The sequence below is a fragment of the Anser anser genome (genome assembly GCF_964211835.1).
Source record: "Anser anser genome assembly, chromosome: 11".
Classification (NCBI taxonomy): Eukaryota; Metazoa; Chordata; class Aves; order Anseriformes; family Anatidae; genus Anser; species Anser anser.
In genome coordinates this window covers 15,296,427-15,313,999 of record NC_139732.1, presented here as the reverse complement: position 1 = coordinate 15,313,999, position 17,573 = coordinate 15,296,427, and the positions used below count along the sequence as shown (strand labels likewise).

Here is a 17,573-nt window from a genome sequence, read left to right as displayed (position 1 = left end):
TGGTGGTCTTGAATTTCAGAAGATACTATTCCAGCATTTGAAAAGGTAGACAGGTCTGATTTACCAGGGATTCACACACAAACTATTAAGGTCTGCGAGGAGTAAAATAGGAGAAAGTCTGAAAGGCTGGATAACCAGTAAGGAGGATAGAAAATAAATGTCATTGGCATTTACTTAAGTGAAAAAAAAATAATTCCAAAATTATTTCATGCAATACTACTTGTAATCACAACTAATAAGAATATTTTCCTTTTTCAGCAGAACATTTATTACATTGTTTTTCAGAAGCAGACCTTCGATTTTACATCAAACACTTGTTTGATAACAGGAAGAGCTGTTTCTTTCAGTTTCAAAAAAAATACACACAAAAAAATTTTAGCTTCTATAACCACTCAAGATTGGTTTTTGGTTTACGTATTGTTCGAGCAGAAAGCAGACTTGTCCCCAATTTAACGAACTTGAAATTTACAGGCTCTTCAGAGCAATCCCTAATAGATGGCATAGATGCCTCGCAGCTGTAGCGAGGAGACTCATCTGTAACACAATCTACACAATAGCACGTTACCCACTTGTTAGGCTAAATGGCACTCTTTGTTTCATTGGCTTACTGGCGGGATGTTTCTAGGAACACATGAGTAGAGCACTGGGGCACAGGCTCTTCCCAGCATATGCCTTTCTGCACAGCTGATGTGCAACAGCCACACAGTGCAAGACAGACGTGTGCAGGTCTCCCATTGCTACTATATCCATCCTGCACATCTAATAGCAATTACGAACCCCACAATTTAGAAAGATTAAAAAAAAAAGAAATACGATTAGCAACCACATCATTTAAAAACTAAATAATACCTTTGTAATTGCCATGTTTCAACTCCCAAGAAAATAAGCTGCCTTCAAGAGCATCACCTGACAGAAGCTGCAATCTACAAACTCCAGTGAAAACAAAAACGGTTTTCCATGGTCAAGATGCCTGACCCTGTTACACCTCAGCTGTCAATAGCACACAAGGAGCTCATATAATTAAGCTCAAACAAATTCCTTGATCTAGCAGAGAATCTCCATATTACTTTCTCATCATCTTTACAGGTTGTAGATGACCTTTTTGAGCTTCCCTAATAACCATTTATGAAATACAGTAACATGCAACCTAAATGTGTAAACATTTGCTAAAACAACTGAAGGTCTGGCCAAATGAAAATCCCAAAGCTGCAGTCATGGAATACCTTAGCGGGCATCATAAACCCAGAATCAATTCTGTATGCTGGGTTGTGCAAATAAGCTCAGAACAAACAAAATCCTCTGAAATTGAGAGATTCAAAATAAATGAGGCCTTTGAATAACACTACAGTAGTTTAATGTTCTGATTTTATACATGTTGAATAGCACGAGGAAAAAAAAAACACTTGCTCCAGACTAATACATTATCCCAGGAGTAATGAAACAGAACTGACAGAAGTGAAAGAAAGTCATTCTATATTTTCCAAAACACATATTGCTCTTTTCTTGGTAAAACAAAATAGGTTTTCCAGCAAAAAGCCAGTTGTATATAACCATATTTTAGTAAGGTTGAACCAGGACTAAATATTGATAGGACCCCTAAACCTAAAAAATCCCAAAGAACTGTTAAAAGGTATCTGAAACTTATAAATCAATTTTACTAGACTCAATAAAATTCTCAGCTCTATAGTTCAGACAGTTATTTAAGGCCTACTCCACAGAAGTTCATTAAAGATTCCTATTGACTTCTGCGAACTTTGATATAAGTGCTCAGATTTTTGTAGCTATAAAAAGAAATCATCCCAGTTTTCACAGGTGGAAATTATAGTACCAAGTAGAAAAAATAAAATTAAGTGCCTAATGTATCCTTTTATGGCATAAATAACAACTTTAAAAGGTTAATCCAGTACCACCACGCAGAGAGCTGTTGAATGAGACTTCCTCTAGGTTGATGAGGGTGAAGAGCACCGTGGCTGTGCCAGGACTTGCCCCTCTGTGCTGGGGGGGATGGCAGTGTCACATTATAGGACAAACTTCATTTCCTTGGCTCGAAAAGCACAGAACTCCTCTTCTTGGGTATATTACTTTGGTAATTATATGTCAACGTAAGCTATTTTAACACCTTTAGTATGTATAAAGAATTTCACAGACAAACATGGTTACCCTTCGGCTAGCTCATTTTCTACAGCTGCATTTCTACAGACATTAAACAGTACTGGTATCAATATTGAACCCTGAGCGGTATCACTAGTAGCTGCTCTCCAGTTGGGCTTTGCACCACTCATCACTCACCAAGCCTGTCAGTCCAATTTTCTACCAGTCTTATCAGCCACTTGTCCTGTCCACTTCTCCCCACTTGGACTATAAGGATTCAGACAGATCTTGTCAACGACCTTGATTTTAGCAAGACATCCATTGCTCTCCACCTGCCCACACAGCCAGTCAGGAATCCCGATCCCTGCATGCCCAAGCAAGGTCTCTATATTCTTTCTAGGTAACTCATCGCTGCTTTTATTTTCTGTTTATTTCCCTGTATTTGAGCTTAATCCAGAATTCCTTACTTATCCATACTGGCTTCCTGCCGTACTTGCTTGACTTTTTTTAACACTGCAACAGACTGGTTTGTGCTTTGAGGAGGTCGTCTTTGAATATTAAACCAGCTGTCCTGTGCCCCTTTGCCCTCCAGGGCAGTCTTCCATTTCAGTCTGCCAAGAGAATCCCTGCATAAACCAAAATCTGCTTTCCCAAAATCCAAGCTTGTGATCTTACTTTTAATTTCTCTTACTTGCCTCTCTAAGGATATTAAATGCCATGGTCTCATTGTTACTTCAGGAAAGGATGCCCTTTTCCTTTATATACTTGAGAACCTTTGTTCTGGGGGAAGAGATTCAGCAGAACATCTCCCCTGCTCATCCACCTCAAGAAATTGTCTTCAACACAATTTGGAAGTCCCCTGCTTGCAGCCACGTGTATTGTGCTTCCAACAGGTTTGGGGGCAGCTGAATTCTCCCCTGGGTACTGCAGCCTGTGCCTTCCCTACATATGTGAACATGGAAGTTTATTTCACTTGCTCTAACACCGCATCACAGTGTCTATCAGCAACAGCATCAACGTAACCACTTCCAAAGACCACAGTGCTACCAACTTGTCCCATTTGTCTCCATAACCCTCCTACCCACTACAGGGAATACTACTATATACACTTTCCTAAGAGTTACAGGTGGTCCTACCACCAGGAACGAGTTGATCAGCACATGAAAGCAGGGATTTAATATAATGCATTTGTTTTCTATTGGCATTGACTGCTTATCTTCCTGCTTTAGTTGTTAGGGAGTAATTATGGTCTGATATAAGACACTATGACTAAAAGCCTGATTAAAGTACCTTCTCATCAGCGTGACCCTATAACTCTTACCCACAGGGAATTACACAAGTTATCCTATTTCATTGCAGTTACAAGAAGTTTGACAACAATTCTAGAAAATAAATACTGCAGGAAATTGCAACCTTTGCTTTTAGAAGCAAAACAAATGCCATTTGCTCATTATTTTTTGAACAGCATAGACAAGAGACTTGTGAGCCACATGATCCTTGTCTTTCTTTTCAACTCAGAAAAGGAAGATTTCTTTCACCCCTCTTCTCTCATCTCTTTAGGTTATAGTGACTTTTTCCTCCTTCATGCTTCGGCAGTGGAACTGAATGCTGATGAGACAAAACTAGGTGCAGCACTAGGCAGTCACTTGTAGCCTGATTCTCTGAACAACTAAACACCCTGCTCAGGCTATTTTACGTGACAGGTAGACCAGACTACCCAACTGCTGTGAGTTTCACTTGTATCAGCTAGGCTGATCAGGTTATTCTGTCAGTCTTAAGCATTGATTAATACAGAAACATGACTGATTCTGAGGGACTGGTAAGTGTTACGTAAAAATTTGTCCAATATTGCCTAAACATGTCATCTTTGTGAAAAGGTAACAGTGGTTACAGCTAAACCCCACTCAAATTCCCTGTTTATGAGGAACAGAAATCTTACCTGGAAAAAAAAAAAGTAGTTTTTCAACTATCTTTACTTGAAAGCTCTACAAATAACTGTGAAATATTTTCCAGTTCCTTATACAAGGACGTAGGTGCACCACTAGCAGGTTTTTTTTAAGCTTTCAAATAAATGATAATATTGGACAGATCATCATCATACCAACCTCATGCAGCAACTCAGTTTATGGATGAAGATTCAATAGGTGGTAAACATTAGAACTTAAAGTCAGATTCCAGCTTTCTCACCAAAACAACATTACCTTGATTTTAAAAGGTCACTGGACAACTCACATAAAGCTGATAAAACTGCTAGAGATTTGCAAAAGAAAAATCAAAGTTAACAACTTAAAATCTCTAGGATGAGATTAAAAAGGTATGCAGCATCTGGATCCAAATAGCCAATCTACTGATGCATCTCATTACATAATGAGAAATATAGAGGATAAAACACTTTTTTCATTTTCTCCCCAGTCAGTGGCATTCATATTTGGACACAGACACAAAACTCCCATGGCAATGAACTAAAAATGCAAGGATTCTTTTTGGAGCCACTTTAATTGTGCTACCTTACAGACAAGTTTAAGCAATTTCAGTTTGAGTAAAATGGCTTGATCTCCAAAACTGTTATTTCCAACAAAATGAAATATAAATACATGAAACATTAAGGGTTTTGTTGTTTCCTCTTTTCTAATCCCTCTTCCCCCACCCCTCCGGGCTGTGTACCAAAAGGAAGAGTAAGCTTTGGAACCACTTTGAACTCATCTTCTGCCATGAAGCTGTGAAACTGTTTTAGGCCAAATGATTGAAATTGCCTCACTTCACTCTGCCAATCAGGTCAAGAGTGTTTTTATGCACTTCAGCGAGAACCCAGCCTCAGGTCTTGTGGCAAGTTAGAGTTGGGAGCACTGCAGGTTCTTTCAGTTCTTACCTTTCTCAGGTCACTCTGACATGTTTCACAGCTAGGGAACAGCCAGGATCTCATTGCCACACACTCACTGTACAACAAAACCAAATGAATGTAGTTCTGGTGGCAATAATGAGTGGAGAGACAAATGGATGGGAGGGTGAAAGTGAGCAGTACACCAAGGGGGGCACAAACCATAAATCATACGGTAGTACAACTCCTGATTTCACAGTACTAGCACTCCAAGTCATGGTATTTACATGGGCTTTCAAGTCTGCCTTTCCATGGCTAACTGACAGACCGAAATGGAATAAAAAACCTTCTGCAAAAGAACAAAACCCTCAAAAATCATACTGTGCTGCAAGAGGATAAAAAATGACCACGTGCTGCTCAGCACATCATGTAATTTATTAGGAATTCTCAATTTTGCAAAAAGCAATCTTCTATGGATGCAGTTGATGATCCACAATTGGAAATAATTATTGAAATTTTAGGATGAACCAAACCCCTATCGCAACTTGATTTGAAAAAAAAAAAAAAACAAACGTTAAAACCTTTTTACCAGGGTACAGTAAAACGGTGTGTATGATCAATAGCACTTTCTTTTTAGAATGAATAGCTTTAGATGTATCCTGTAGCGTACCTCCAGGATTTAACTTTCTGCACAGCTCCAAGTGAGTCAAGTCTCAGAAATAATAGCTAGCTCAGAAAAGGGAATAAATAAAAGACGTTTGTTAGATTTGTGGAAGAAGAATTTAGTGACATTTCTTAAGTGTCCCATAAAGAGTTTGGAAAAATAAGGAAAAAAAGACACTGCTAGTATGAGACAGTGAAAGTCAGGTCAGACACTGAAGTTCTGCCAGATAGTTCCCTGTGAATTAAAAGTTGCACCTTAATTAAACCGGGTTCCTTCCACCTGACCTTCTTCCCATGAGTCTTTGACAGGACAGTATTTGTTTGCCTCTAATCTTGAACCTAGGCCTGAAGTAGCTCAGGATTCTTCAACTACACTGCAAATCGCTTCAGTATTTACTGTGTCTTTACCAGAAGATAGCTGAACATTTTAATCTCCATTTTCAGAATTGTATAGCTGCTAAAAACATCTTTCAAAATGATGACACTGTTTAACAGCTTGCATGAGCATTAGTAGGTTAAAATTACAAAAAGGAGCTTCAAGAAAATGTATTTTAATTAACACTGATTAAAATTTAAGACCTGAAACAAGAGCATGAATATGAATTACAATTCATATGCAGAAGAATCGTCCTTTGCCAAGTACAAATAACATACACAAAAAAACTCTTCGAGAGAATCATATCACACCTTAGCTATTATGCAAAGTTAAGGATATAAAAGTAACCTTTTTTTTTTTTTTTAGTTTCTTATGCCTTCCTAATTCAATTAAATGAGAACAAAACTAAGATGAGGATTACATTTGCAAAGGCATTTAGCATCATTAACATTGTCTGATGGAGAGATTTTTTTTTCCTAAAGAGAAAACAGGAGCATGGCCTTTCAAACTTCCTATTTTTTAAAGCAAAAAGAATAGTACTTAGTGAAAACCCTCACAGCAAAATTTTAAACCACAGTGTATGAATGCCATTGATAAGAAATTCATTTTGTATGGCACCTGCTTTTTCCAATGGTATTAACTCACATTGCCAAAATAAAAATTACACAGCATAAAGACTTTCAGTGCAACCCTCTAGCAGTGTCACAATTTCTTTGAGCTTTTCATTGTTGATGCTGCTGTTGGAGCAACAAGAACAAAAAAGCCTACTTCTCCAGTGATATATTCTCAGAAGAACTACAGAAAGAAGTCCAGATTTACATTAATTAAGGTCAAACTTCAAGGCTTTACAGATACAAGGGGCAATGCTCTTAAAACACAGGGAAGCGAGTGCACAATAAGGTATAACATACACACAGCAAGCTAGCTACTCCACCCTGCAGGCACTCCCAAAGAGAGCCAACACACTTCAAACTGTGCTCCAAGGTAAGACATCTAAATCATCACTTCTAGGAACAAGAAGTATGTGTGAGGAGCAGGCTCACAAAGCATGCCCAAAAGAAAGCCTGAGATCAGAGCGCTGAAATAGAGCTGTAGTGATGTCTGTCTGCAAGGAACTGAACCTTTTTGTGCCAGTCTCCAAGCACCTCTCCTCCAAGCATCCTAAGCCAGTCATGCAAACAAAGTTCTGAAATAAACTCAAACAAGCAATATAACTTGTACTGTAGATGAAAGAGTTGACAAAGACTCTAGCCAAAAAAAGGATAGCTTTCTTAATCTCTACCCTTAAAAACTAAGCTAGCTGCAAGTCTGAAATGAAAATATCTTTATTTACACCATCTTTTTTCTTATGGGCTTATCACATTCTGTACACCATCTATGCGCATATTTTGTTAGCAGTACCCAGCACATCATCTACAGACAGCTTTTCTGAGTGTCAGCTTCTGCACATGCACAACATTAGCTCTCCCTCTGCTTTTATTATACTGAATAGCTTAATTTTCACCGTGTTTCCTATTTGTAAAAATTTTCTGTAGAAACCAGATTTATAACCCAGCCATTTCAAATTCACATTCACATTTCCATTCCTAGAGACAGAGAAACTAATAAGGATAAAACTATTTCCTTTTCCTTACTTGTTCATTTCGATCTTCATATTGATGCTCAATTCCTGTGGAGTAGGTTGTATATTATGCAATAGCTATGTGTATTTGATATTACTGTAAACAATCCATAAAATCCTTAAAACTTGGTCAGGCAATTCTATTCTTCAGAAGGTTCAAAACCAGGCTGGTGCCCCCACCAACTGAGAAAAAAAAATAAAAAAATAATGAATATGTAATGCTATCTTGCCCCACTTACATTACAAGCTAATGAATGTTTTCATGTTATTTCTTATGAAAATACAGTAAAAGCCATAACAAAAATGTCCTGCCTTTTGATTCTCTTACAAATATTCAGCTGAAAACATGTCTTTTCAGACTTGCCAGGTATTTCTCATTATAGCAATTGCTACTACAATTTCGTTACCACTGATAATGAAAATTCATTACAAACCGTGTATTCCAGTTAGGATGGCCGACAGCACACAGAAATGGCCTGGCTAGACATAGTATATGCAACCTAGGCTTCAGGAAGATGATTTGTTGGCTGCCTGAAGAGCACTGCTCTGTATTGTCCCACTCCCCCTTCCCACACCCCCGTCCCTGTCCTTTACTCCTCATTCACTGTAGGCATTTGTCTGCTGAGAAAATAGAGGCTGACAGGGAAGGTCATTGTGACCAATTGTAAGTCTCAGCATACAAATGTGCCTTTTAGCTGTTGGCTCCACAAACAGTGACCGTGTCATATTATTGATAAATCCTTGAAAAGACTCTAATGTATCTTCATTTCAGAAAACAACTGCCTTCAAGGTTGCTCTGAGAAAATAAGCAGCCAGAATGCTGAAGAATTCTCAAAGTTGGCATTCTCCTGAAGATTAAAAGATAATAACACTTCTATTAGAATCACTCTGCTACGCTGTATTGATCTCATCAGGGAGGCCACTGCAGGTCTAATATGAACAGAGCAGTTTTAGAATTAATCACAGGGGTTTTTATTACGGTTCATAGTGCTCCTCATTCAAATGGCATCGTTTGCAATATTTATGGCCTAGATTGGTTGCCATTATTAAGTGCAAGTGTGCCACACGGTGTCTGGCCTGCTGTGTTAAAACACAAAGTCATTCTTCAAAAGTAAATCTTATCTAAACTATGCACAAAAAGCCAATTACTTTTTGATTTACATTTTAATTTCACATTCAGCTTTCCCCTTATATAGAAAAACCTTACTTAATCTTTGTTTTGGATTAACTAGCACAGGCATACAAGGTACACTTCGTAGTTTTAAGTAGACCGTTAGAGCATATTAATGCACTCTGCTCAGAAATATATATTTGGTCAATGATAAGCTACAATTTCTCCATCGGAGAAGCAAAGGAACAGGTGGAAAAAATACAGCATCAAGGAAAAGTAGAGCCTCCACCAATCTTCAAGATAAAACTGATTCATTAAGACTCCCAACGCAGGCTGTACCTTTGGAAACGTAAAATGTTCAATGTCATGGCAAGCCTTCACTAACCAGCTCCCATAATGAAGTAAGGTACAGCTGTTTAATTTCCATGCCCCTTTCTTTCCTCTCTCCAAAGATCTTCTTTGCCATATCATCTACATTCAATTATATTATTCCCGTCTACCAAATCTGAATTAGGTTTCCTTGCCACAGCACTAACAGAAGTTTAAACTCAAAGGCCAATGACTATATGCACCCCTGACAGTAAGTTAATAAACTGCTTGAAGGCCTGGGAAAACGTGTGTCACTTTTGTGGCCTTTTTTTCCTTCAAAAGTCAGTAAGAATCTTGGAGAGCATTCTCCTTTTCCTCACTGAATGCCAGGATGGTCAAGTGAGCTCCAGGAGCCTGCAAGCACGCTAAACAAACAATTAAGGCCTATCAAGCACACTCAATTCGTTTTTACATTTATACCTCTATGATAGGGCTAAGCTGACTTACTGTCACGTTCTTAAAATCATCCCTCACAAAAAAAAAAAAATAGCAACAGTGCTACAAACAGCAGGAGCAGCAGTCAGAGCCCATGAGGGTTTGTTGTTGTTGGCAGGGAAAGGGTGCTGGTTTTGTCACTGACTCCAGGTCTTCTCCAGCACAAATAACCTCCTCACATTAAGACAAGGACAACATAGCACACAGCTGTGTGGAAACTACACAACTCAGTGGCCTTTGCCTATGTCTCCATGACTGGAAAAGGAGCTCTGAAAAGATACAGTTATAACAAAAGGTGAAACATTTCAAAACACATCTCTTACCACCACAGCTTCTCCAGGATGAAAAACTCTGACGCTTCAGCAACTGACTGGCCCACTAGGGACACAGAGAACAGCCACGAACAGCAGAAATGGCTGCACCTTTCTTCACGCCATGACAAGCTCCTGTCAGGGCCCTGAGTGCCCCTGGCCTGCCATGGGCACAGGCCAGGCCGTGGCTGCAGGGGCAGTGTGGGTGCCCAGCCCTGCTCCCCGCCTCCCCTCAGCCCCTGCCATCACCTCCCCGGGGCCCGACTCCCCCAGGCCTGTCAGCAGCCCAGCACTGTGGGTGCAGCCCTCCCGGCCCAGCCGCCCACCGCGCTGCTCCCCAGCCAGGGCCCTTTGGCCTGACCACGCAGCTGGGCTCCAAGGACAAACTTCCACACACAGCAGCAGTAAATATGCTGCTCTGGTGAAGAAACACCTAGCAGGAAAAGCAAGAACCCGTTTGGTTACACCTCTGCATCAGCGAAGTGAAGAAGCAGGCCTGTTCTTGGGACCACATAACTTATCAACGTGACTTATTTATGAAGATGCATTACCAGATGCAGATTTAGGCTAAACCCAATGAGAAATTTTGTATTATATACAAACACAGGCCCTCCCCTGTCATGGTTTTGGCTGGGACAGCCAAAATTCCTTGGTTTGCTTTGTTTGTGCACACAGCTTTTGCTTTACCTAGGAAGCTGTCTTTTATCTCAACCCATGGGTTCCTGCACTTTTACCTTTCCTATTCTCCTCCCCATCCCACCTGCGGATGTGAGCAAGCAGCTAGGAGGTGCTGAGCTGCCTGCCAGGTTAAACCACAACATCCCCCGAAAATCTCAAAACTGAATCGTTGTTGTTCCATGTAAGCATATCCACACCATCATCTGATTTTCCTCTCTGAAGGGCTTTACCTCTAGCTTTTATTTACTAACCAGTAATCTGACTGCAAACATCCAGTGTTTGGTCTAGTTTCACTCTGAATATAAGCTTTATTGCAGAACGCAGCCCCAAAGAAATTCTGCCATGATGTTTTCATTGCATTCTGGTCACTCTTAACTGCGCAGCAAAAACAGGTTTGGAGGTCATTGGCAGAGCTCAGCTCTTCTCCCCAACAGCACTGTGTTTTGCTAACAACCGTTAGCGCTAACTGAATGAGTAGAACTGGCATAGGAGGTTTTAATCCTTTACCCTGATTTCCCTGAAAAAACATCTGTCGTTCAGAAGGGTTTTCAATATCCCCAGTGAAGTACACTGCTAGTTTTTGTCCTAAAACTCAGATTCTATTAAATTTTTAGTGTACTTTACACAAGACAGCTGCACTGACCTTTGCAAGGCTGTATAATGAATCTACACACTAATTCCCCATTAAAACTAATCATTAACCTATCATAAAATGAATCAGAATTGCTTGTCTAAATATCTGTTGACTTGAAAATCCCTCATATTTTCTTAGCTCTATTTGCAATAAAACCTTTATTATGACATTCATTTAAATTGAGGGACTAATTGCATGTTAAAAGCATACCTAAATCCTTTGAAGGATGAAAAAACATTTAAAGAATAATTGTATTTATCTGCTTAGTCAATGCAGGAAAAATAGGTATGTTCCATGCTTGTTTTCGCTAAAAGCATGGTGGTACTGAGCAGTATTATGAAATAAAAAATGAATTAGCAAATACCTCCCAACCTTGCTAGAGCTGCAAGGGATATATGGTTATAAGCTCTCAATTCTGTAGACAAAACAAAAGCCAGGTTCTGCTGAGACATCCACTTTCTTGTCCCAACCTATTCACAGCATTCCCTACCTCCATTAATTCCTTCCAGGATTCTGCTATAAATCATCTCTACATATTTTGGGACTCTTCTAGGCAAAATGACATGAGAAAAAGTAACTTCTGTGACTTCTACAGCAGCATCATAACACTTGTGTGCACACACTTACTGTCATATTTCACCTATACTGACCTACTCATAACCTTCAGGAACAACTTGCATTGTGAACAGCTCTCTTGGTGGCTACCACCAAATACACTGGTAAGAAGCTAACTCATCGGAATTACAGCCTCATGGCCAATGACAGTAAATCACAGCACACAACTAAAGCTCTTGGTTTTTGCTTTCTATGTTTTCTACACTTACTGTTTATTAGTATCCTTGTTTACCACTGAATTTAAAAGCCACTCGTATAGCATGTGATCTCCTACATTTGAGAAAATCAAAACTGGACTTGGAACACAGATCTGAACCTCTGTCCTCTCATGACATCCTCGGGCATGGACTTGTGCTCTCATTCTGATAGTTGGGTGGGGGGGGGGGAGCATTGGTTTAGTTTGGTATTTTGGACTAAACATCTTCTCTGCAACAGAGCTTCTGAAAGTAAGTACTTGAATCACCACACCGTCTTATGCGTTCTTGAAATAGCATATTGACTAACATTTTCACCCTATGACGGATTCAAACCTAGGTCTCCTAGAGTGAGAGATTACGAAGTTAATCCACTATGAAACCTCGCTGCAAGATATTAATGCTTTAAAAAACAAAGCGATGGATGAATATTATTCAGGTCAAATAAGATCAGAGTGCTAAGAAGAGCTAGCCATTTTCTCGTTCCAGCCAACAGCATATGAACAAACAAAGAAGCTATTCAAACTTTTGCAGATAGTGACCAGCACCATTAATTCTACTGGTTAGCTCAGCACAAAGCAGGCACCAACAGCCTATTAATACAGACCAGCTGTGACACATCAACAAGTATGAATAGCAATCTCTAATAGAGCTAGTCTCCCTATATTGCGTATTTGCTCAGGAGTCTTTATTATTGTACAAACATTAAAGAGAAGCTCCAGGGATATGAGTGTGTGTGTGTGTATATATATATATATATATATTTAATGAAATCTGTATCTTTGCCACAAAAAGTAAGACACACATGGTAGCCTGACCCAAGTAATATGCTATAGAAGCATAATGTTATAGAACCAATGCATGTTTCACTTGAAGCAGTCAAGAACTTACAAATCCGCCCTTTCAAACTGCATATTTAATAGAGAAGGTTCTTGCGAAGCAAATCAACCAAGCAAGCTTCTTTTTCTCTTGTTTGCAGATGTCACTGCAGTCTCTGTACTGTAAAACATTTAGGGTTGCAAAAAGGTATAAAACCATAACTTAATATTTGAAGATAACTCTTTTTTTTCCATCCATTCCATACAATATTTTCAGAACCTAAAAACAATAGAAAAAAGCACACCACTATACACTAAGCCCCATAGAAGAATAAAGTAACATTAAGAAAAGAGACAGCCATTTCACCTCAGATCAAATAATTATTTTTCCTGGGATTTAGTTTATAGATAAAACAGCATAACTGCTGAATAATTATAAAGGCATCTCTTCAAAAGGCTATTTTAATTACTCATTGTCCTATCATATATAGGAGACCAAGAAACTGCAAGGTACTTCCACAGTTTGAGTAAATCCATATAGCTCTAATGATTTCAAAACCATCAACCAAAAATTACTTTTAATCAGAAGTTAACAGGCAAGTCCACTGTCACGGACGCATCCTTACTTTACTGTCACCGAAAGAAGGAACTGAAGCATCAGTAACTGTTTAATCACAGCACATAAACACATCTTCCCCAGCATCAAGATAGCCAAAACCAACCCAAGTTGCTGAACTCCCAGTGCAGCCATGACTCACAGTAAGTCCACAGGTAACAGCATCATCCCATGAGGAATTACTAACAGCAGAGTGATTTTTAACTGAGCACATCCAAGGTATGTCCAACTCTCAGCAAAGCTTGTTAGCTCAGGCATTGTGGCAGAATAACAGAGTCCAGATCCAACCTGAGACACAAAAACTCTGAACAAATATTCCCAGGCCTTCTGGTTTTGTAACTGCTCCAGAAGCAAGCCCGGGTGTGCTCACTGTTACCAAATATGTTCCTGTCACTCTGGAGATGTAACAGGGAAATGGTTTGAGTTCTGTAAATAGCACAAAGTTTCAAAGTATTAGAGCTCTCTGATCCTAGATGCTGTCAAAACATATAATGAAAAGGCAAGGATGAGCAGATCTGCAGAAACATGCTTAGAGACGCATGTATTTGCCAGTGCAAAGATGAGATATTTTACCCAAGACAACATTAGCTACAAGCCAGTTCTGTAGCTCAGGCCTGCCGCACAGCAGCTAGGAAGCCAGGGAGCTCTCCGAACACCAGCACCATGGAGTAACATGGCCCTGTCCAGACTGGTGACTCCCCACGCTGCCACCTCGTCACCTGTCCCTCTTGGGTGTTCTTCAAGGTCCCGTTACTGAAACTGTTTGGCAAAACACAAATACCACCACCACACACCAAGCATAAAAATCCCTGGAGTTAAGGTTAAATTTCAACATGGAATTAACACCTGTTTTCTTTCCAGTAATACTATTTCAAGGAAAATATGAAATATTGCAATAGAGAGCATCACATGCATACTGCATTCTTCCATTACTTACTGAGCTTTGAATTTGTTGCAATAAAAAAAAAAATCAAACAAAAAAATTGTGGACTTCAAAGCAAATGGCCAAAACTTTAGACATACTTAGAAAATGAAGAAATCCCCAGAATAAGTTGTTGCCAGCCAAATGATGATGCATCGTTTCAGAAAAAAATAGTTTTAAACTGTCAGTGATCTACTTATTATATGCTTCAATAATTCCTTGAATAGTGGAAAGCCATGCATGACTACATAACATAAGAAGCAAATGATATGCAGACTTCCTAGTGATGGAATCTGATTGCTGCTTTCTATAAATATGAAAATATATTTCTGTGATAAAAGCAAAGGCAAAACGTGACAGCAAAGGTGGGGGATTTTATTTTTGTAAAACAGTGAGAGAAGTCTGGACTGAGCCTTGGATGGAAGGATGAACTAATGCCTCAATTCCCTGTAGTTTAAGTCTCGTTATACATTTCTGTCTTCTAACTCCCGTTCAGGGTTTTAATATAGCAAAGATTCACTGGGAATACATGGACAGAGATTGATTTTCATTTTCCTACTGGGAAATGTTTACAAAAAGGTAAGCTCCTCTGCAGTACTCTACGTTGACATTTCCCCTAATTATTTCTGATTCCCCTTGCCCTCATCAAGTCCCTGTGATCTTCATCTAGGGACCACATCTAAAATCCTCATCTTCTTAATCTTTTAGATCAAAGAGTGGGCTGAATACACTTAAAGTCAAATTATGGGATAAACTATTTTCAAAGATAGAATCATAAATAATAGGTAGGAAGTGTGTAAGAGGGTGAGGTTACACAGCACTTTTCACCTGAAGAACGTAAGACTTTCTCTATGTATATTATTCCCTGTTCACAGGGCTGTCACTGAAGTGTGAAGACCACCTGAATTAGCTTATATACAACAAGTCAGCTTTAGAAGGTGGAGCAGAGATGGGCAGGAGGGTAGTTACACATTATCTACTTTGCCAACTCACAGAAAAAAAATCATATCAATTCCTTTTAAAAACAACACTCACCGCTTTGGCTTAGAAATCAGATGCCTTTTCTTTTAGACTGACAGCCTACCTGTCCTCTTTCCAATGAAGAAAAATAAAGAAAAATGTAGACAGTTATTTTAATGCTTATGAAACCCTTCCCACAGCTTCCATGCTCAGAAGCAGCTAGGAAAACCCACGTTACTGCTGTGCCATAACCATGATACCTTCCCTATGGCCCATCAAACTGAATGCCCTGCGGTATCAGTGGGACACCTGCTAAGAACATGGACACTTCCCTCTCAAGCTGCTCAGTGCCTTTGAACCTCTCTCCGGCATGCTGCATCAGAGAATGCAGGTGTGCCAAGAGTAGCTCAGGTTCCCCTCATTTAAGGCCACTAAACCCACAGTGTTCATCACGCTGAACACCTCTTGTCCAAGCTGAACAGAAGGATGTTGCTACACCAAATCAGCGCTCAGTCAAGCACAAACTGATAGTCCCCACTACCTGTAGGAACGTTTAGCAGAAATACTGTAGCCCAGGTTTCACGCTGCTGTGGTTATTAGCCGTTCTTCATATGCTCTCCAATTCACTTGCAGCCTAACCCTATTTCAGAAATCAATTACCATAACCTAACACACAATTTTGAAATTACTTGAGATGGGGAATTTGTTATACTCCATCTACATCTCCTGACAACAGTACCACATCACTTAATTTCAGCCACCCATATTTCTCTGGTATATTGAAAAGAATTCACACACAAGAAATTCTGTGCCTATTCAGTGCCTAGCTGCATATGTCAAATTATCAACTGCCAATTCATACTGGTTGAATTCCTTTCATCAATGATAATGAATCACTTCTGTTAGCATATGGCTACACACCATGTGTCTGACTATACTTTTGCCCTCTGAAAAATTATCTGAAGAACTATTTACTGAAATTTTAGATATGGAAAATTCAACATTAAGAATTATTGATGCCCACCGATATCTGTTTGCATACACAGACTGCAGGCTGGGCAGTGAATGTTCACATAGCAGCAGTGGATTAGTATTTTTAAACTATTTCTATTATTGATTTAACCACTTGAAGCTGCTGGAAGCAGAGTTCCTGTCACAGCTGTTAATGCAGAAAGCATTAAGGAAAATCCCTACTGTGAAGGTGTGCAAAGATGTTCACACATAAAATGGTGAGATTTCACTTTTCATCAGCATCATGTACAACTGAAAATCCCCATTTTTATTCAGCTCAGCTAGATAAGAAACATGAAAGGGGAAAAGCTACTATTTTCTTTTTCTCATTTGCTCTCATCTTGTCTAAAGACCAGATCCTGCAACCTACCCAAACCGAGTAAGATTTCTTTTCCCTCAAGTTGTTCCATTAATGCTAATGCAGCCACTTGCAGAGCAGGGCTATTCAAAGAGAGAAAGGGTATCAGCGTAGCTCTGCGTGATCACAAATCCATTAACAAGATCCTTAAAAATGAGGAAAGTAGCTTTGCCAGAAGTTGGAAAGGACCAGGTCCTGCAAAACAGTTACAAGAGCTGGTGGCTAATGCAGAGGGCAAAGTAGTTTCTGAATCAAGTTAAATTAAAGGTTAGTATGTAACTCAGGTCAACGGTATGAATCAAGAAGAAAAAAATCATTTAGTTTTAAATTGTTTTCTCAGCATCTTAAAATTCATTCTGATTGAGGCTGGATGTGGAATCAGCCTACAAGCTCCTCCAGAGTAGCACCATGCTTATTTTATCTTATTTTGAATACTCCCTCTCTTGATTAGCTCTGCTAATGTAACTCCTGTGTAGACAAGCTCTTACAAGGTTCATGAAGGAAACACTTCAGAAAATACGATGATTTTCAAATTCACTTATGGGCATTACACCCTTTGCTTACTTTTCACATTAGCACATCTCTATTCTGAGTGATTATTTCATTGATGCAAACGAAAATTAACATATTACTGCCATGAATCAACTTCATTCATTGCCTTGACAACGCTGCACTTCAGTCCTGTAAAACAGTTGAAATCTAAAAACCATAAAAAATTGTAATTTGGGAAAAAAGTTCCAAAGCGTACGCAAGAGACCAAAGCATGAAAAAAGCTGAACTCACTATTCACCAAAAAAAAAAAAAAACATACATATTTATGCAAACTAAGAAAACAAGGAGCTTCTCATATGCAAGTACAAAAAGGTGCCCTACAACTACTTCAGAATATCTCTGCACACTGAATACTTCTGTGCACATGTGCACTTGTTAGCACAGGAGTCATGTGCTTAGCTGTTTCAACTACTTCACCCA

General features: G+C 39.3%; 1 protein-coding gene across 14 annotated transcripts in view; it reads right to left on the bottom strand.

Annotated features, from left to right (window-relative positions):
- Positions 1-17,573, bottom strand: part of CDH11 (cadherin 11) — a 464,785-nt gene that overhangs the window by 373,027 nt on the left and 74,185 nt on the right. For 13 of the 14 annotated variants that reach the window (XM_083794688.1, XM_083794684.1, XM_083794695.1 and 10 more), the window contains one exon: positions 7,583-7,752. The exons of the other annotated variant lie outside the window; for it this stretch is intronic. The gene's annotated coding sequence lies outside the window, so the exon portion shown is untranslated. Of the gene's footprint in view, positions 1-7,582; positions 7,753-17,573 lie in introns of those variants that run through there. 14 annotated transcript variants of the gene reach the window in all.